Below are 20962 nucleotides of genomic sequence, written 5' to 3'. Positions count from 1 at the left end.
TAATCTCAGATTTTTGGATTTTCTCCCCATTTAGAAAATAGTCCACACATTTATTTCTACTACCAAAGTGCATGACCATGCATTTTTCCAACATTGTATTTCATTTGCCACTTTCTTGCCCATTCTCATAATCTGTCCTTCTGCATCCTACCTGTTTCCTCAACACTACCTGCTCCTCTACCAATCTTTGTATCATCTGCAAACTTGGCAACAAATCTATCTATTCCATCATCTAAGTCATTTATACACAGGATAAAAAGAAGTGGTCCCAACACCGATCACTGTGGAACACCACTAGTCACGGATAGCGAACTAGACAAGGATCCTTTTAATTCCACTCGCTGCCTTCTTCCAAGCAGCCAATGCTCTAATCATCTTAGTAACTTTCCGGTAATACCACGGGATCCAAGTTGGTAAGCAGCCTCACGTGTGGCACCCTGTCAAAGGCCTTCTAAAAGTCCAAATATACAACATCCACTACATCTCCTTTATCTATCCTACTTGTAATCTTCTCAAAGAATTCCAATAAGTTCATCAGGCATGATTTTCCCTTAAGGAAACCACGCTGACTGTGTCCTATCTTGTCCTGTGTCAGTTAGCCTGACCACTGAGGTCTATAATTTCCTTTCTGCTACCTTCCTCCTTTCTTAAAGAGTGGAGTGACATTTGCAATTTTCTAGTCCTCTGGCATCATGCCAGAGTCCAATGATTTTTGAAAGATCATTTCTAATGCCGCCACAATCTCTAACGCTACCTTTTTCAGAACCCTAGGGTGCAGTTCATCTGGTCTGGGTAACTTATGTCATTTTAGGTCTTTCAGCTTTTTGAGCACCTTCTCCATTGTAATAGTAACTGCACCCATTTCTCTTCCTTCACACACAACATCTGGCACACTGTTATTGTCTTCCACAATGAAGACTGATGCACAATACTCATTTAGTTCATCAGCCATCTCCTTGTCCCCTGTTATTATTTCTCCTGTTTCATTTTCTAGTGGTCCTATATCCACTCTCATCTCTTTTTTATTTTTTACATACTTGAAAAGCTTTTACTGTCCACTTTGATATTACTTGCCAGCTTGCTTTCATATTTCATCTTTTCCCTCCTAATGATTCTTTTAGTGAATTTAAAGAGCAAACACGAGGAAATCTGCAGATGCTGGAAATTCAAACAGCAACACACACAAAATGCTGGTGGAACACAGCAGGCCAGGCAGCATCTATAGGGAGAAGCATTGTCAACGTTTCGGGCCGAGACCCTTCGTCCTGACGAAGATGCTGCCTGGCCTGCTGCGTTCCACCAGAATTTTGTGTGTGTTGTTGTTTAATGATTCTTTTAGTTGCTTTCTGTAGGCTTTGAAAAACTTCCCAATCCTCTATCTTCCCACTAATTTTTGCGTTGTTGTATCCCCTCTCTTTTGTTTTTACATCAGCTTTGACTTCCCTTGTCAGCCACGGTTGTGTTATTATGCCATTTCAATATTTCTTCACTTTTGGAATACACACGTCCTTCATCTGCCTCATTTTTCCCAGAAACGCACACCATTGCTGCTCTGCTGACGTCCCTGCCAGCAGTTCCTTCCAATTTACTTTGGTCAGCTCCTCTCTCATACCACTGTAATTTCCCTTTTCTTACTGACTTTACTTTCTCCCTATCAAATTTCAAGACAAACTCAATCATTTTTATGATCACTGGTTCCTAAGGGTTTCTTTACCTTAAGCTCTCTAATCGCCTCTGGTTCATTACATAACACCCAATCCAGTATAGCTGATCCCCTAGTAGGCTCAAGGACAAACTGCTCTAAAAAGCCATCTCTTAGACAAACTCACTCTCTTGAAATCCATTACCAACTTGATTTTCCCAATCAACCTGCATGTTAAAATCTCCCATGACTATCATAACATTGCCCTTTTGACTCGCCTTTTTTTATTTCCTGTTGTAGTCTGTAGTCCACATCCCAGCCACTGTTGGGATGCCTGTATATGAATGCCATCAGGGTCCGTTTACCCTTGCAGTTTCCAAACTCACCCCACAAGGGTTCAACATCTCCTGATCCTATGTCACATCTTTCTACTGATTTGATGTCATTCTTTACTAGCAGAGCCACACCACCCCCTCTGCCTACCTTCCTATCCCTCCAATATAATGAATAACCTCGGACATTCAGCTTCAAACTACAACAATCTTTCAGCCACAATTCAGTGATGGCCATAACATCATACCAGGCAATCAGTGATTGTGCAACAAGATCATCCACCTTATTTCTTATACTCCGCACACTGAGATACAACACCTTGACTTTGCTGCCCTTTTTGATTTTGCATCCCTAATGTACTGATACTCACCCTGTTGGCTGCGACTATGTCCCACCACCTGCCTGCCCTTCCTGACAGTCTGACTGCACGCCATCTTTACTTTTTTACCATCCATCCTGTCCAGAGTCTCATCAGTCCACTTCCCATCCTCCTTCCAAATTAGTTTAAACCCTCCCCAGCAGCTCTAATAAACCTGCCCGGGAGAATATTGATCCCCCTCGGGTTCAGGTGCATCGCGTCACTTTTGAACGGATCATACCTCCCCCAGGAGAGATCCCAGTGATCCAAGAACCTGAAGCCTTGTCCCCTGCACCAGCTTCTCAGCCACACACTTATCTGCCAAATCATCCTGTTTCTACCCTCACTGGTGCTTGGCACAGGCAGCAATCCAGAAATTACTACCCGGGAGGTCCTGCTTCTCAGCTTTCTACCTAGTTTCCACCTGAAACGTGGCTAAAGGATGCATGTCTCTGGGAGCTGAACATCCAAGGATACACGGTGTATCGGAAGGATAGGCAGGTAGGTAGAGGGGATGGTGTGGCTTTAATGGTAAGAAATGATATTAAATAATTAGAAAGAGTTGACATAGGATCGGAAGGTATAGAATCTTTATGGGTTGAGCTAAGAAATCGCAGGGGTAAAAGGACCCTGATGGCAGTTAGCTACAGGCCTCCAAATAGCTGCAGTGATGTGGACTACAAATTACAACAGAAATAGAAAAGGCTTGTCAGAAGGACAGTGTTATGATAATTGTGGGGGATTTTAACATATGAGTGGATTGGGAAAATCAGGTCGGCACTGGATCTCAAGAGAGAGAATTTGTAGAATGTCTACGAGATGGCTTTTTAGAACAGTTTGTTGCTGAGCCCACTAGGGGATCGGCTGTACTGGATTGGGTATTGTGTAATGAACCAGAGGTGATTTGAGAGATGGAAGTGAAGGAACCCTTAGGAGGCAGTGAACACAACATGATTGAGTTCACGGTGAAATTTGAGAAAGAGAAGCCGAAATCCGATGTGTCGGTATTGCAGTGGAGTGAAGGAAATTACAATGGCATGAGAGAGGATCTGGCCAATGTTGACTGGAAAGGGACACTAGCAGGAAGGATGGCAGAGCAGCAGTGGCTGGAGTTTATGCGACAAGTGAGGAAGGTGCAAGACAGATATATTCCAAAGAAAAAGACATTCTCGAATGGAAAAAGGATGCAACTGTGGCTGACAAGCGAAGTCAAAGCCAGAGTAAAAGCATAGCAGAGGGCATACAAGGAAGCAAAAATTAGTGAGAAGATTGAGGATTGGGAAGTTTTTAAAAGCTTACAAAAGGAAACTAAGAAGGTCATTAAGAGAGAAAAGATGAACTATGAAAGGAAGCTAGCAAATAATATCAAAGAGGATATTAAAAGCTTTTTCAAGTATATAAAGAGTAAAAGACAGGTGAGAGTAGATACAGGACCGATAGAAAATGATGCTGGAGAAATAGAAATGGGAGATAAGGAGATGGCGGAGGAACTGAACGAGTATTTTGCATCAGTCTTCACTGAGGAAGACATCAGCAATATACCAGACATTCAAGGGTGTCAGGGAAGAGAAATATGTGCAGTCACAATTACAACAGAGAAAGTACTCAGGAAGCTGAATAGTCTAAGGGTAGATAAATCTCCTGGACCAGATGGAATGTATCCTCGTGCACTGAAGGAAGTAGCTGTGGAGATTGCGGAGGCATTAGCAATGATCTTTCAAAAATCGATAGATTCTGGCCTGGTCCGGAGGACTGGAAGATTGCAAATGTCACTCCGCTATTTAAGAAGGGGGCAAGGAAGCAAAAAGGAAATTATAGACCTGTTAGCTTGACATCAGTGGTTGGGAAGTTGTTGGAGTCGATTGTCAAGGATGAGGTTACGGAGTACCTTGAGGCACATGACAAGATAGGCAGAACTCAGCATGGTTTTCTTAAAGGAAAATCCTGCCTGACAAACCTAGTGCAATTTTTTGAGGAAATTACAAGTAGGCTAGACAAGGGAGATGTAGTGGATGTTGTGTATTTGGATTTTCAGAAGGCCTTTGACAAGGTGCCGCACATGAGGCTGCTAAACGAGATAAGAGCCCATGGAATTACGGGAAAGTTACATCCATGGATAGAGCGTTGGTTGATTGGCAGGAAACAGAGAGTGGGAATAAAGGTTTCCCATTCTGGTTGGCTGCCGGTTACCAGTGGTGTTCTGCAGGGGTCCGTATTGGGGCCGCTTCTTTTTACGTTGTATATCAACAATTTGGATTATGGAATAGATCGCTTTGTGGCTAAGTTTGCTGATGATACAAAGATAGGTGGAGGGGCCCATAGTGCTGAGGAAACAGAGAGTCTGCAGAGAGAATTGGATAGATTAGAGGAATGGACAAAGAAGTGGCAAATGAATTACAATGTTGGAAAGTGTACGGTCATGCACTTTGGTAGAAGAAATAAACGGGAAGACTATTATTTAAATGGGGAGAGAATTCAAAGTTCTGAGATGCAACGGGACTTGGGAGTCCTCGTGCAGGATACCCTTAAGGTTATCCTCCAGGCTGAGTCGGCGGTGAGGAAGGCGAATGCAATGTTGGCATTAATTTCTAGAGGAATAGAGGATAGGAGCAGAGATGTGATGTTGAGGCTCTATAAGGCACTGGTAAGACCTCACTTGGAATACTGTATGCAGTTTTGGGCTCCTTATTTAAGAAAGGATGTGCTGACGTTGGAGAGGGTTCAGAGAAGATTCACTAGAATGATTCCGGGAATGAGAGGGTTAGCATATGAGGAACGTTTGACTGCTCTTGGACTGTACTCCTTGGAGTTTAGAAGAATGGGGGGGGACCTCATAGAAACATTTTGAATGTTGAACGGCATGGACAGAGTGGATGTGGCAAAATTGTTTCCCATGGTGGGGAGTCTAGTACGAGAGGACATGACTTGAGGATTGCAGGGCGCTCATTCAGAATGGAGATGCGAAAATTTTATTTTAGCTAGAGGGTGGTGAATCTGTGGAATTTGTTGCCACGGGCAGCAGTGGAGGCCGGGTCATTGGGTGTATTTCAGGCAGAGATTGATTGGTATCTGAGTAGTCAGGGCAACAAAGGTTATGGTGAGAAGGTGGAGAATGGGACTAAAGGAGAGATTGGATCAGCTCATGATGAAATGGCGAAGCAGACTCGATGGGGCGAATGGCCAACTTCTGCTCCTTTGTCTTATGGTCTAATTCCATAAAATCACTTTTCAGGACCCCTTTGCTTTTCCTTCCTACGTCATTGGTATCAATATGTACCAAGACACCTGGCTGCTCTTCCTTCCCTCCAAAATGCTGTGGACACGATCTAAGACATCCCTGACCCTGGCACCTGGGAGGCAACATACTACCCAGGTGTCCCATTCATATCCATAGAACCTTCTGTCTGATCTCCTCTCTATTGAGTCCCCTATCACTACTGCTCCCTTCTTCTCTCTCTTTCCTTCCTGCACCACAGACCCATGCTCGGTACCTGTAACCCGGTCACCATGGCATTTCCCTGGGAGGTCATTTCTCACAAAAGTATCCAAAGCAGTATACTTATTTTTGAGAGGATTGGCCACAGGTGTCCTCTGCTCTAACTACCTGTTTACACTTCCATTCCTCCTGACAGTCACCCTGCTGCCCGCCTCCTGCAACTTCTGGGTGACTACTTCCCTGTAACTCTGATCAATTATCTCCTCGCTCTCCTGGCTAATGAAATTCCTCCTCATCTCCATTTTAAATGGACATCTCTCTATTCTGAGGCTGTGCTTTCTGGTCTTAAACTCCTGCTCTATAGGAAACATCATCTCCATAAACACTTTCGGCCTTTTAATAATCTTGTAGTTTCACAGTCTCCTTTGCTGACAACATCCTTACTTTAAATTCCAAATCCACTCAATTGCTTAATTTCATATTCCCCACCAAACAGAGTGGGATTTGAATTTTCATCATCTTCATGGTGGTCCAGGTCTCTGGATATTTGTTCAATAATTTACCAACTGCCACACACAATAATGGAGTGGAATTACGCCATCATATTTTATTCAGATTCCAAATTCCCATAACTCCACAATAAATATTATTATAACAAGTGTGTCAAAAGATACAGGAACGTGAATTGTGCCTGTATTTAAAGTTAACATGCCAGGTCAGTACTTGGAACTGTCGGAACATACTGCTCCAGAGTGAAACAACCCAAATATGGTGTCTTTAAAGCTGTATTGAACATCTGACTTCATCTAGCAAACTGCAGAATGGGACATTTGTGGTAAACATATCTTTTTGACATTTGATCCCATTTAGGATCAAAACCAGAAAAACAGATGTTTCTAGGTGTAAAGGGCAAGGAACTTTATGACATCCCTTTGTATGACCATTAAGATATACTCAAGCTTTGGTCTTTTTTAAAAATCACCTTTCACTGTATATATGGTTTAAGGAACAGTGCAGAGCTTTTAAAAGCAGTAGCACAGATCAGTGCAAGTATTCCTAATATCCAAATCCATCCAACCCTCTCATACTAGTCAGCTGAATAGGTTGGCCTGACCCTGTTTGATTATCTTTCCAGTCTTCTCTCATCTCCTCTAATCCCTCTGCTTTTTTAGACAGCTTTGCCAACATCCTGCACTGGATGAGTAGAAATTTCCTTCCACTAGGTATTTACAAGATGGAAACAATTTCATCAGCTCTTGCTAAAAGCTCCATTGTCACTTCTATCATTGACAATTCCAATTTAAAAAAAAATTCCGGTGCTTTCCTCGTCAGTCTTCCTCTTTCACACTCAAAACCTGATCAAATAAACACTGCTGCTGGCATTGTTCTTCTAATACTCCTGAGCTTCTAGATTTTTACTCACTCCTCGTCTGGCAATCCTTAGATTGAACTATCCATCTCTTGTTTTCCTTAGCCCTCCACAGTAGGGTTGTCAGAACTTGTAAATAAGGGAGGGGTTATATCTAATACTCTGTGCTCCCTCTCTCCCTCTTTCTACCCATCTTCCTTTCCCTACTTTTCTTCCTCTTTCCTTGCCACATTCCCCCTCCTTCTGCTTTTTTCCCTGTTTCTTTTCTCTATCTCTCCTCTTTCTCCCAACACCTCTCTCCCCTCTTCTTCTATTCGCCTTTTCTCTCTCTTCCATTTCTCCCTTCCTCCCTTCTTTCACCTTTCCTTCACTTCTCTCCCCTTTTCCATCCTTTCTCCCTCTTCCCTCCCTGTTTCCTTCCTCAATTCCTTCATATTGGTTCTTCTTATCCTCCTTTCTCTTTCTCCCTCCCACCATCTGTTTCTTTTCTTCCTCCCTTCAAATTCTATCCCACTTTCCCTTCTTCAGCCTTCTGTTCTCGCTTTCTCCAAATTCTATACTTTTTTCCCCTATTCTCTCATCCCATCCTCTTCCCAAATACTATCCTCTATCTGAACCCTTCTCCCTCCCACCTCCTTCTTGTAGCTCAATGTCAGTGCTTGATGGCTTTGAGAGCTCGTTGGAATGTGTTATGTGGCAGCTGGCCTTTCAAGAATTTGTGAGCAGGTTTGGCCTGCATAGCAATGAAGTTCCTCATATGCTGAGAAATCTGTACTGGACTATTGCTGTGACGTTAGTTTTAATTTATTTTCGACTTCATCCCTGGTGAGAGCAGTATTCTAACCATTGTCACTGTCAGGTAGCTCTAGAAAAAGCAAGTATCTAACACAGCCGATTTCTCATATTAATATGGATGCTCGAGTGGAAATGGAACCTCTCCCAGCTCAGTGCCCACCATCCCTCCAGCCCTGAGACCAATGTCCCCCTCCCCCCCACCGGCCCAGAGATTAATGCCCCCCCCCGGCCCTGTGACCAACGTTCCTCCCCCTCCCCCCACTCAGAGACCAACAACCCCCGGCCCAGAGATCAACGTCCACCCCCGCAGCTCACAGATCAACATCCCCCCCCACAGCTTAAAGACCGATGTCCCCTCAGCCTAGAAACCAATGTCCCCCCCCCAGCCCAGAGATCAACATCCCCCCCCAGCTCAGAGACCAATGTCTCCCCCGGCCCAGAGATCAACGTCCACCCCCACAGCTCAGAGACCATTGTCCCCTCAGCCCAGAAACCAATGTCCCTCCCCTGGCCCAGACACCAACATCCCACCCCCCCAGCTCAGAGACCAATGTTTCCCCCGGCCCAGAAACCAATGTCCCCCCCCCCCCGGCCCAGAGACCAATGTCCCACCCCCCCTAATCAGAGACCAACGTCCCACCCCTACCCCCGGCCCAGAGACCAATGTCCCACCCCCCCTGCTCAGAGACCAACGTCCCACCCCTACCCCCAGCCCAGAGACCAATGTCCCACCCCCCCTGCTCAGAGACCAACGTCCCACCCCTACCCCCGGCCTAGAGACCAATGTCCCACTCCCCCGCTCAGAGACCAACGTCCCACCCCTACCCCCAGCTCAGAGACCAATGTCCCACCCCTACCCCCGGCCCAGAGACCAATGTCCCACTCCCCCGCTCAGAGACCAACGTCCCACCCCTCCCCCCAGCTCAGAGACCAATGTCCCACCCCTACCCCCGGCCCAGAGACCAATGTCCCACCCCCCCTAATCAGAGACCAACGTCCCACCCCTACCCCCGGCCCAGAGACCAATGTCCCACTCCCCCGCTCAGAGACCAACGTCCCACCCCTCCCCCCAGCTCAGAGACCAATGTCCCACCCCTCCCCCCGGCTCAGAGACCAATGTCCCACTGGAGACCAACACACTTCTGCCCAGTGCCATCAAGAGGTCTTTCAACTGATCACCTAATCTCTGTGTGGATGGTTGGTTCTCACCAAAGCGGTCAAGGACACTGCTTCATATAACACAGCCACTAAGCTCAGAATTCTATTGTGTTTAAAAAGCCTTGGGATTGTAAGTCATCTCTGTAACTGGCTAGTTAGGTGGGTGGTAGTTTCTGGCAGAGCAGGGGACAGGATATGCTTGAGGAGTGAAATTGCCTAGGTGGGGTCCCGGTTAGCAGTTCAATGGGAAGAGCAGCTTGTGTGGTCTCCAATGGACACTCTTGAGAAGATGTTGTGAAGGTTGTCCTACAATCTTCCTAGGCAGTGTTCCATATGGAATGACAGCATTAGCTTAAAGTTTAAAGTAAATGTATTTTTAAAGTATACAATCTTGAGATTGGTTTACTTGCTGACATTTACAAGAAAAAATAAAGAAATATAATAGAATTTTTTGAAAAATTGTACATGAACAGAAACTGACAAACACCAATGTGCAAAGGAAGACAAACTGCAAATAAAAATAATATTGAGAACATGAGTTGCTAAGAGCCTTGAAAATTCTGGATGTAGCCAGTCAAATTTCTGCAGTGCCGAGAGGTGACCTGCAAAAGGTCAATATAGCAAACCACTTGATGTTCAGTTGTATGATGTTGAGAAAAATATGTCTGAGTTGAGTTTCCAGGCACATTATTTTCAAAAAGGAGTCACTAATTCTGCCCTGCTGTACACACCTTAACTATAATTTATGCTTAAGTTGTATATCATTGCCACAGATATACTGAATTTTGCTAAGCATAGAACACAGAAAACTACAGCATGTTACAGGCCCTTTGGCCCACAATGTTGTGCTGACCATGTCACCTACTCTAGAAATTCTCTAGAGTTACCCTACCACATAACGCTTTATTTTCCTAGGCTTCATGTACCTATCTAAGAGTCTCTTAAAAGACTCTATCCTATCAGCCTCCATCACCACTGCCGGCAGTGCATTCCATGCACCCACCACACATTTCTCTGTGTGACAAACTTACCCCTGACATCCCCCAGTACCTATTTCCAAGCACCCTAAAACTATGCCTTCTTAAGTTAGCCCTTTCAGCCCTGGGGAAAAAGCCTCCGGTTATCCACATGATCAATGACCCTCATCATCTTATACACCTCTATCAGGTCACCTCTCTTCCTCCGTTGCTCCAAGGAGAAAAGGCCAAGTTCGCTCAACCTATTCTCATAAGACATGCTCCCCAATCCAGGCAACATCCTTGCAAATTTCCTCTGTGCTCTTTCTATAGTATCCACGTCCTTCCAGAACTGAACATAGTACTCCAAGTGGGGTCTGACCAAAGTCTTATATAGCTATAACATTACTTCACAGCTCTTGAACTCAATCCCACTGTTGATGAATGCCAACACACCCTATGCCTTCCTAACACTGTCAACCTGCACAGCAGCTTTGAGTCTCCTATGGTCACTGACCCCAATATCTCTCTGACCCTTCATGCTGCTCTTACCATTAATACTATATTCTGCCATCATATTTGATCTACCAAAATGAACCATTTCACACTTATCTGGTACTTCACACTATCCACGACACCCCCCCCCCCCAACCTTTGTGTCGTCAATAAACTTACTAACCCACCCTTCTACCTTTTCATTCAGGTTATTTATAAAAATCACAAAGAGGAGGGGTCCCAGAACAGACCCCTGCAGAAGACCACTGGTCACTGACTTCCATGTAGAGTACTAACCATCTACAACCATCCTTTGCTTTCTGTGGGCAAGCCAATTCTAGATCCACAAAGCAAGGTCTCCTTGGATCCTTTACCTCCTTACTTTCTGAAGGAGCCTTGCATGGCAAATCTTATCAAATGCCTTACTGAAATCCATATGCACTACATCCACTGCTATACCTTCATCAATGGGTTTTGCTACATCCTCAAAGAATTCAATCAGATTTGTAAGGCATGACCTGCCCTTGACAAAGCCATGCTGACTATCCCTAATCAGATGATGTCCCTCCAAATCTCCTCATAAATCCTGCCTCTCAGGATATTCTCCAACAACTTGCCCACAACTGAAGTAAGTCTCCTAATTTCCTGGAATATCTCTACTCCCTTTCTTGAACAAGGAAACAACATTTGCAACCCTCCAATCCTTTTTCCATCCATTTTGATGATGCAAAGATTATCGCTCAAAGCTCAGCAATCTCCTCCCTCATTTCACACAGTAGCTTGGTGTATAACTTGTCCTGTCCCGGTGACTTATCTAACTTAATGTTTTTCAAAAGCTCCAGAAACATCCTCTTTCTTAATGTCATATGCTCAAGTGTTTCAGTCCACTGTAAGTCATCCCCACAAGTGCCAAGGTCCTTTTCTATGGTGAATACTGAAACAAAGTATTCATTAAGTACCTCCAGTACCTCCTCCGATTCCATGCACACATTTCCACTATCGCACCTGATTGGTCCTATTCTCACACAGCTTATCCACTTGCTCTTCACATACTTGTAGAATGCCTTGGGGATTTCCTTAATCTTGCTCACCAAGGTCTTCTCATGACCCTTTCTAGTTCTCCTAATTTCATTCTTAAGCTCCTTCCTGGCAAACCTGTAATTTTCTAGAACTCTGTCAGTACCTTGTTTCTTGAACCTTTTGTAAGCTTTTCTTTTCTTCTTAGCTAGATCTTCCACATCATTTGTACCCATGGTTCTTTTATCCTACCATCCTTTCCCTGCCTCCATGGAACATACTTATGCAGAATGCCATGAAAATATTCCCTGAACATTTGCTACATTTCTGCCATACATTTCCCTGAGAACATCTGTTCCCAATTTATGCTTCCAAGTTCCTGCCTGATAGCATTATATTTCACCCTACCCCAATTGAATGCTTTCCCAAATTGTCTGCTCCTATCCCTCTCCAGCACTATGGTGAAGGAGATAGAGTTGTGGTCAGCACCTCCAAAATGCTCTCCCACCAAAAGATCTGACATTTGACCAGATTCGTACCACATCAAGTGCATCCTCTCCACTAGCTGGCTTATCTATATATTGCATCAGGAAACCTTCCTGAACATGCCTATCAAACTCCACCCCTTCTAAACCCCTTGCTCTAAGGAGATGCCAGTCAAAATCTCCCATCACAACAACCCTATTATTATTGCACCACTCCAGAAATTGTCTCCCTATCTGTTATTTGATGTCCCTGTTAATACTGTGGGGCTTATAAAAAAACATCCAGTGGAGTTATTGTCCCCTTCCTGTTTCTGACTTCCACCCTTACTCAGTAGACAATCCCTCCATGACTTCCTTCTTTTCTGAAGCCATGACACTATCCCTGATTAGCAATGCCATGCCCCTGCCTCTTTTGCCTCCCTCCCTGTCCTTTTAGAAACATCTAAAGCCTGGCGTACTCAGCAACCATTCCCGCCTCTGAGACATCCTTGCCTCTGTGATGGCAACAATGTCATAGTTCTACTTATGAAAGTTCCCCTTGAATCCGCGTTCACTGATCTTTCAGGGAATGCAGTCCAGATCACAGGAATTCACTGCATCTAAATTTAACTTCCCTCTGTCCTCCCACCAAAATCACTGGTGAATCATTCTCCTAGCACTGGAAACTGCTTTTCCCTAAACACGTCTGTACAAACTAAATATTTTGACTTACAGAGAATCTTTGATTTGTTTTGTTTTATACAGTCAGCTCAGCATTTCCATCAGGTTATTTAAAATGCATCTCAATTTGGGCAGTCTGTAACTTGGCTCAATGCAAACCAACACTAGTCTTCAGCCCGATTTCTTGCTCACAATCCTTCTGTCAATGCTTCATACTTTAATTGAACCCACCATTCTCTAGTTGGCTTTAAGGAACAATGGTGCTTGTAAGGCAATGGGGAACGGGGGGGGGGGGGGGTGTTCCTTCAAAGATCCAGTACACAGTACACTAATAAGTTCAGTCTCCATTTTCTCTGCTGCATGATTCCATGAGCTGTAGATCTGCCAAAAATTCTGCATGAGTCAGACAACAAAAGTTCAGCTGGATGTCTCTTCTTCATGTGTTGCTATACTAGACAAACCTGTATGCCTTCCAACATGAATTGTTATTCAATCCAGTTAGAAGATGTTAAAAAAAAGTCAGAATAACACATAGACAGCATTTTTGTTGAACCTGAACCTTTTGGAACATCCCACAGTATTTTGCAGCCAGTTAAGAACGTTTGAAGTCTGGGCATTGTGGTAGTGCAGTAACAATGAAGAATTGTTTATAAAGATATAACTCATGCTATTTTCTGGCACAATCGTTAAAGCAAGGCGGCAAAAACTACGTTTCAGAATTGGGAAAAGTTGCAAAAAATCAAGTTGTTTATCACAGAGAAAGTTATACTCCAACCATTCTTGATTCCACTGACTGATTCCCTCTCCACAGAAACTGCCTGACCTGTGGAACATTTTCAGCATTTCCTGTTCTACTTTAGATTTTTCACAATGTTATTGTTCTTTGTATTTTAGTATTGTTGAATCCCAAGAAATGGAAATCCCCCCTGAGGGTTCCCTTCCTTTCCTGAATCATTCTGTCTTCATCTCAGGACACAATCTAGCCACAGGTATCTATTAGAAACCCACAGACTCTTGCAGCTACTTTGTAAGAATGCCATACCATTTTGTCACTTTATCCACCACCACCACGTTTGTTCTCAAGGTGAAGCTTTCTACTCAAGAACTTCTGAAATGTCTTTCTTCAGGAAATTTGACTCCCCTTCTGCCACAGTTGATAGAGTTCTCACACATTTCCCACTTATCCCCACACCCACCTCCCAGTCTCCCCAGACAGAACAGAGATAGGGTTTTTTTGATCTTCTCCGTTCACCCCACTAGCCTTTGCTTACAGTGGATAATACTTTACCAATTCTGCCAGCTCTACCAGGATCTCACCACCAGCCACAACTTTCCCTCTTCTCCCTTTTCTGCTTTCAGCTGGGACTGCTCTCTCTCTGTAACTTCCTGATCCACCCACCCATCTCTCTCTATCCCTGTCCTTTTTTCCCTGTAACAGTAGGACGTACAAATCTTGCTTCTTCACGTCCTCCCTCACCACCACCTAAGGATCTGAATAGCCATAGCAAAGATTCACGTGCCCCTCCTCAACCTGGTCTATTCTATTTGGTTTTCAAGATGAGGCCTCCTGTTAGTCTAGACCAAGTATAGACTAGGTGACTGCTCTCCGTCTGCAATGATCACCCTGAGCTCTCAGCTGCATGCCATTTTACTTCCTTTTCCCAATACTTCACTGACTGTCTGTCTGTCCTTGTCCTTCTCTACTGCCATGGTGAGGACAAACAGAAAAGGGAAGAACAACACCTCATTCTCTGCTTGGATATCCTGCAGCCCAATGGCAACCCTTAGGAAACCATCACTGATCATGTCCTTTCCGACTCCACCTCTCCAACCAGGTTTTTTCTACCTTTCTGCACCTTTTTCATCCCTTCCCTTCTCCTCCACTGACTCCAACCATCATCAGGTTCCATCGTTCAGCTGCTAGCCCACATATCCCCCATTTCCCTACATCTTCCCCCTTTCTGAATCTCTTTTGTCAGATGCCAATTGCCCTGAGTCCCTCCACCGGTTTGACTTTGTGAGCAGTAGTGTAGGATCTGCTGCAGTACTCAGCTTAAGGTATCCATTGAAGTCAACTGAACAGAACTCCAGAATTTCAGAAGCAACCCACAATGTATCTTACATTTGGCACATGCAACCAAAGACAATTTCTATGCTCTAGATCTACTGAGTACTGATTGATCTGAAGCTTACCAGAAAACCAGGAAATTGGAGCAGGAGTTGGCTCCTCGACCCTCAAGCCTGCCCTGTCTATGAATGTGATTATGGCAGATCTGTCCCAATTTCTCTGCTAGCTTGTTTTCAATAGCTCTTGATTTCCTAATCTTTGAAATGTTTATCTACCTCATTTTTAAATAGTCCAAGTGATATAGATTGTGTTATACTTCTTTATGCTAACTTATGCAACACGAAACCTTGATGAAGATTGTTTTTGTTGTTATGTATTTTTGATTGCTAAATGTAAGGAAATAAACATTTAGCAGCAGTAGGCCTTTCACTCCTTGTGTCTTTTGTGTCATTCAACAAGATTATAGTTGTTCTGTCTACAACTCTCAAATTGACATTTCTTCCTATATAAGGTAACATTCCACCCCTTGCTTATCAAGTATTCATCAAATTCTGCCTTAAAAGGATATAAAGGCTCTACTTTCACCACATTTTGAGGAAGAAATGTTCAAGTTTGACCTTCAGAGAGAAACCATTTTTTGTCTCATCTCTATCATCAACTGGCAATCCTTTATTTTAAAAAGGTGACTCTTAGCTCTGGATTTGCCTGTAAGAGGAAACATCTCCATCTCTACTCTGTTAAAAGACCTCAGGATCTTCTAAACTCCAGCAGATGCAAACCTAGTTTGTTTAACCTTTCCTCATAAGACAACGTGTTCATTCTGTCCATTAATCCAGGAAACCTCCTCTCAATTGCTTTGAGCACATTTATATCCTTCTTTAAATAGGAAGGCCTATACAGTACATAGAATTCCAGAAGTGGTTCCACTGATACCCAAAATAACCTGTGGTAACTTCTACTTTACAAAAAGACCACTCGACAACTTGACGACCAAAAGAACATCTTTATCTGGGATGGCAAATGATATTTACAATACAGAGGCTTCCAGGTACCTCGTGCGGCATGGGTGAAGGAACTATATACAATGCATACTGGGAGTAAAAGAGCAGAATTAAAGACCCCGCCAACCCCGGATCCCGCCTCTTGCTACCAACAGCTTCCCGATTAGTATTAACTTACTTTTAATAATACTCACATTACAACACTTCTCCCCCTTTAAAATCCAACATTCCCCAAATATAGAAGAACTGGGAAATAAAAAGAGCGGTATCATTAGCAACAGGTTACCAATACAAAAACACCTAAAAAAACATGGCAAATTCAACATTCAATCTAGCAACAAAAGAAACTATCCAATCAAAGATTCAGTCTGTCAGGAGGTTTGCAAGGGTGCTGTGATCTACATACTACCCGCCAGTGACCCAGCAGGCACCGCTGGTGAGGATGTTTTGGGTGTTGGGGGTGTGAGAGGGGTCTGTATGTCTGCGTGAGAATGTCCATCCTCTTCGGTGGACTCTGCCTCCTCTGCCAGTGTCTCTCCCTCTAACAAAGTCACGGGTGGACATGCTTTCCTGGTATGCTTTAAGTGGTCATTGCTCCTTAACTGTTTTGGACTACTGAGCTTCTTTGAAATCGGTGGCAAGCTATTCTCAGCATTATTGGGATAAGCGGCATCTGCAGGTTTGCTACCCAGCTTGGAATGCACTGAAGAAGGAACTTTGGTTTTTAAACGACCGTGGCTCAGAATAGACCCAATTGCAAATTTTTCATAGAGTTCCTTGTTATAACTTGGAACTATCTGGAGTTCAACAGCAGGAAATCGCAATGCGTTTTGGAAAACCTTTTGTGCTTGAACAAAGGTCTTGTCTGTTAAATCACAGTCATTGATTTTGATGACACATTCATTCTCCTGGAGCAGCTTTTCTTTTCTTGAATGGCTGTTCTCTTCAATACCACGAATACTCAGGCCAAGGAATCCTCCACTCAGCATAGAGTTAAAAGGCACCTCATGGATTCTCAGGGGGCCACAGCCTCCAGAAAATTCTACTTTCTTTGTCAAATCATTTAGAGTGCTTTCTGAATGCTTGTCTGGTGGTCCTGGAGGCTCTGTTCTCACATTGTTTGCGGATGCACCATTTGCTACTGTTATGATTGGCTTCACATACAGGTTCCTGTTAGCGGGATCATCAGGCTGAGATGCACCCTGCTGTAACTGGGCAGGTGGTACAAGAGCAGGGTAACTGCTGGCGTGCCGGCTTTCAGTGCCGAGGGGGTAACTTCAATTGCTCCTGTAATAGGCTGAAGAGCCGCAAGCTGCACTGCGAGCTCACTCTCAAATGTGTCCGGACTACGTCTGTCACTCACATTGCATCGGCGACTTCATCTGCACGTTGCACCTCATGCTCTTCCATCATGTGTGCATATTTAAATTCATGCCAGTTGAGCCGGATGTTGCGAAGCCAGTCGTGGCCCAAAAGACTGGGCCCACTGCCCTTAGCTATCACCAGCCTGGCTTCAGCCTTCTGGCCCCCGGCCAAAATATCCACATATAACAACCCTAAATGAGGTTTGGGTTGCCCCATATAGGTCCTGAGTTGGAGCTTAGACGGTCTGATGGGAGGCAGGTTGGATCCCCATGTCCTCCTGTAGGCCTCTTCACTAATGACTCATGCAGTAGCCCCTGAATCAATCTTGAACTTTATGTCCTTTCCCTTGACAGTGACTGTGACATAATATGGTTCAGGTGGTCCCTCATCCGTTTCCACCCCAAGCATGTTGTAGACACACGCTGCCTCTCCATCTGCTTCTCCTAGGCGGTGTGAGGCTGCCTGAGCCTGCTGAGCTTTCCCCTGCCCAGGCTTAACCTTACCCTTTATGCTCCTGCACTTTTGAACTAAATGTCCCTTCTTGCTACAAGCATGGCAGACAGTATCTTTGAATTTACAAACATTTGCATAGTGCGTTCCTCCACACTGAAAACATTCCACCCGCTTTTCCTGTCTACCAGTCTCCCTCCTGACTTGGAGCACTGCTGCCGACTGCGACCCCCCCCCCCCCCCCCATGTCCTTTCTGTATATCCTTGGCATTATCAGCAGCCAATTCCATGCCTTGGGCAATCTCTAGGGCTTTCTTGAAAGTCAACAGTGGGGTTTCCCCCAACAAGCGGCGTTGTACGGCGTCATTATTAATGCCGCATACTAATCTATCATGGAGCACGTCATCCAACACGGCTCCGAAATCGCAATGCTCTGATAGCTGCCGAAGCTCGGCCACAAAATCGCCCACAGACTGACCTGGCTTCCCGACATGGCTGTGAAACTTGAATTGCTGGACTATCACCGAAGCCTTCGGATTGTGGTGGTTCCCCACGAGCTTGACCAGTTCGTCTTATGGAATATCTCCCAGTTTCCGCAGCGTAGCTAAGTTCCGTATCAGCTTGTACATCTTTGCCCCACATACACTCAGGAGAATAGAGCGCTTCGTAGCCTCCTCAGTAATTCCATTGGCACAGAAAAAGTGGACCAACCTTTCCTCATACTCCGGCCACTCCTCGATTTGCTCGTCGAACGCACCGACCGTTCCAAACGCAACCATCCGAACACGAGGCTCCTCGCCCGCTCACAGCTCCTGATCGAAAACGGGGCTGACCCATCCACAAAACCAGTTTACCTCATTGCCAAAAATATGTGGTGACTTCTACTTTACAAACAAACCACTCAACAACTTGATGGCCAAAAGAACATCTTTATCGGGGATGGCAAATGATATGTACAATACAGAGGCTTCCAGGTACCTCGTACGGCATGGGTAGAGGAACTATATACAATGCATACTGGGAGTAAAAAGAGTGGAAGTAAAGACCCCACCAATAAATAAATAAAACAATTGACAATAAAATGGACTGCTCAAAGAACACTGAGGCTATCTACAAGAAGGGTCAGAGTCGTCTCTACTTCCTGACGAGACTGAGGTCCCTTAACATCTGCCGGATGATGCTGAGGATGTTCTACGAAGCTGTGGTGGCCAGTGCTATCATGTTTGCTGTTGTGTGCTGGGGCAGCAGGCTGAGGGTAGCAGACACCAACAGAATCAACAAACTCATTCGTAAGGCCAGTGATGTTGTGGGGGTGGAACCAGACTCTCTGACGGTGGTGTCTGAAAAGAGGATGCTGTCCAAGTTGCATGCCATCTTGGACAATGACTCCCATCCACTCCATAATGTACTGGTTAGGCACAGGAGTACATTCAGCTGGAGACTCATTCCACCGAGATGCAACACTGAGCGTCATAGGAAGTCATTCCTGCCTGTGGCCATCAAACTTTACAGCTCCTCCCTTGGAGTGTCAGACACCCTGAGCTGGTTTTGGCTTATTTCCACTTGGAATAATTTACTTATTATTATTTAATTATTTATGGTTTTATATTGCTATATTTCTACTATTCTTGGTTGGTGCGACTGTAACGAAACCAGTTTTCCTCGGGATCAATAAAGTATGTCAGTCTGTCTGTCTGCCAACCCAGGATCCTGCCTCTTGCTCCCAACAGCTTCCCAATTAGTATAACTTACTTTTAATAATACTCACATTACAACATAACCAAAGCAAAATCCCCTATTTTTCTATTCCATTCTCCAGCAATGAAAAGTATGCTGCTAGTTTTCCTAATAACTTGTTACACCTGCGTGCTAACCTTCTGTCCATTATACACAAGGATATCCAGATCTCTCTGCATCTCTGAGCTCTGCAATCTCATGCCATTTAGCTGGCTTCTTTTATTTCCCCACATTTGAGTTCTCTAGATCCTTGTCCAGTCACTCAACCTCCCTATATCCCATTGTGGCGTCTTCTCAACTTACTTTCTCATCTCTATTTCCCAGGCTTTAATAGTTGCCTGAGGGACTTGGGAGAGTTTACTAAAGACACTCCTTCCATCAGAGATGTCTCTTTTCAGAAAAGTATAAGAAATGGGAGCAAGGGTGATGATTTCGTGCCTTTTGAATTTTCTGTTATTCAATAAGATCACAATAAGGTCAGTGGGACTAGGCAGAAAAATGGTTTGGCACAGCCAAGAAGGGCCAAAAGACCTGTTTCTGTGCTGTAAAGTTCTATGGTTCTAACTGATCTAATCCTGGTCATGTCATCCCTTGCCTTCTCACTCACTGTAATTCTTGACTCCACTGTGGATCAAAAATTTGCCTTATAAGTACTTATTGATCCAGCTCCTTGGGATAGGCATTACCAAATTCATATTTAAGACTGCTCTTTTTAGTGCCAGTGTCACCCTCTACTAGTCCTGGGATACGGCAAAGCACGCCCATCGTGAACATGTGACTGATACGTAAACAGAACTTGGCTCATCAAACCCAGAAAGGTTGCCCTTGACAACATCATTGGAAGTTCCTATTTGTACATTGATGATGCCAGCCCACATCTCACCACCTCTTTTCTACCTCTGATTTGGTAAGTGATTTAGTCTTGGGCTAAGTGAGCAGAAATCTCTCCATTAAGTTGCAGGAAAGCAGAAGCCATTATGTTTAGTCTGCCCCCACCCCCCCCCCCCCACAAGTTCCCTGGCCCACAAACTCCATTTGCTGGTTACTAGTTCGACACCTCTCACAAGTCTTTGTCTGAGACTGAACTCGTCTGTTTAGCCTAAGCTTTCTAACCTACATTGTCTTCAGTGCCACCATGTCCTTTTCCCATCTTGGTTCTGTGACTTATCCCACACTTGCCTCAGTGTGTCTGTTACTGAAACTCATACAACATCTTTGTTTCCTTCACGTGAGCATTGGAAGCTTTCCATCCTGTATGAACATGAACTAATGGAAAACGTTGTAGCCCTAGTCCTAACCTGCACCAAGTCACATTTACCTATTCGTCCTGTGCTCAATAATCTACAGTGACCCCAACTTAGCAATAACTTGAACCTATAAAAGTATTTCTAGTTACCTCCATAATCTTAACTCTTATTAGTTTAGTAACCTCCACCAAGATTTGTGCCCCATGAATTCCTTCCTTTGAATGTCAATTGCTCCAACATCAGTGTCCATGCTTTCAAGTGACTTTCAGAAATTCACTTCCTCATTCTCCCTTTTGCTCAGTTTCAATTTAAAACACATTTCTTCGAACAAGCATTTAGCCACTTGTTCTATTATCTCTTCACGTGGATTGACATCAAAAACTAGCATGA

General features: G+C 44.3%; 1 protein-coding gene across 1 annotated transcript in view; it reads right to left on the bottom strand.

Annotated features, from left to right (window-relative positions):
• The window catches only part of musk (muscle, skeletal, receptor tyrosine kinase), a 257472-nt gene that overhangs the window by 53413 nt on the left and 183097 nt on the right, over positions 1-20962 (bottom strand). The gene's annotated exons all lie outside the window — the stretch shown is intronic.

This window comes from Hypanus sabinus, chromosome 7, assembly GCF_030144855.1.
Source record: "Hypanus sabinus isolate sHypSab1 chromosome 7, sHypSab1.hap1, whole genome shotgun sequence".
Lineage (NCBI taxonomy): Eukaryota > Metazoa > Chordata > Chondrichthyes > Myliobatiformes > Dasyatidae > Hypanus > Hypanus sabinus.
The sequence above is the reverse complement of the archived record's forward strand: the minus strand, read 5'-3'. Positions and strand labels throughout refer to the sequence as shown.